The following is a 1,465-nucleotide window of genomic DNA, read 5'->3' on the forward strand; positions in this document are numbered from 1 at the left end:
GCCTCCCAAGTAGCTGGGACCACAGGCGCCTGCCACAAAGCCCAGCTATCTTTTGGTTGCAGCAGTCATTGTTGTTTTGGTGGGCCCAGGCTGGATTCAAACCTGCCACCTTAGGTGTATGTGGCTGGCGCCTTAGCCACACTTGAGCCACAGGTGCCGAGCCAGCCATGAGGTAACTATTAACATCACTATTTTAAACATGAGAACTGAAGCTTAAACCCCCTACTTACGTGTCTTGACTATTCCAAATTTACCTCTCGAATTTCTTTTTTTTTTTTTTTTTGAGACAGAGCTTCAAGCAGTCCCCCTGGGTAGAGTGCTATGGCATCATAGCTCACAGCAACCTCCAAGTCCTGGGCTCAAGCGAGTCTCCTGCTTCAGCCTCCCAAGTACCTGGGACCACAGGCACCCATCATAACACCCGGCTATTTTTTGGTTGCAGCTGTCATTGTTGTTTGGTGGGCCTGGGCTGGATTCGAACCTGCCACCTTAGGTGTATGTGGCTGGTGACTTAGCCACTTGAGCCACAGGTGCTGAGCCTACCTCTCCAATTTCCTAAGTCTTCAGTAGCTGTGAAGTGAATGAAGCATGTAGGACATGGGATTTCCCCAAATCAAGGTGAATTGCTTGAGCTATGAGTTCAAGATCAGCCTGAGCAAGAGTGAGACTTCCATCTCTACTAAAAATAGAAAAATTAGCCAGACATTGTGGCAGGAACCTGTATTCCGAACAACTCGGGAGGTTGAGGCAGGAGGATCTCTTGAGCCCAAGAGTTTGAGGTTGCTGTGAGCTATGATGACTCCATGGCACTCTACCCAGGATGATAGAATGAGACTCCATCTCAAAAAAGAAAAGAAGAAAAAGTTTAAAAAATATTATCTCTGGGCAGGGTGAGGTGCCCCATACCTGTAATCCCAGCACTCTGGGAGGCTGAGGTGGGTGGATTGCCTGAGTTCACGGGTTTGAGACTAGCCTGAGCCAGAGTGAGACCCCTGTCTCTAAAAATAGCCAGTCATTGTGGCAGAAGCCTGTAGTCCCAGTTACTCGGGGGAGGCCGAGGCAAGAGGATTGCTCAAACCCCAAGAGTTTGAGGTTGGCGTGAGCTGTGATGTCACAGCACTCTACCAAGGGCAAGAAAGTGAGAGCTCTGTCTCAAAAAATAATAAAAGCTCTTGACTGTAATCTTAGCATTCTGGGAGGCCTGGGACTGAGGCGGGTGGTTCTCTTGAGCTCAGGAGTTCAAGACTAGCCTAAGTGAAAGTGGGCCTCCCCTTCCTCTCTACTGGAAAAATAAAACAAAACAAAACAGTAAAATGAATTGGGCAATGTGGTGGGGGCCTGTTGTCTCATCTGCAGGGGAGGGGTGGTCAGGAGGATCACTTGAGCCTAAGAGTTTGAAGTTACTGTGAGCTGTGACTCCACTGGATGCTCTACAAGGGCAACAGAGTGAGACTCTTCTCAAAAA

Source organism: Otolemur garnettii, unplaced genomic scaffold (genome assembly GCF_000181295.1).
Source record: "Otolemur garnettii isolate 467f Iridium unplaced genomic scaffold, OtoGar3 scaffold00301, whole genome shotgun sequence".
NCBI classification, from domain to species: Eukaryota; Metazoa; Chordata; class Mammalia; order Primates; family Galagidae; genus Otolemur; species Otolemur garnettii.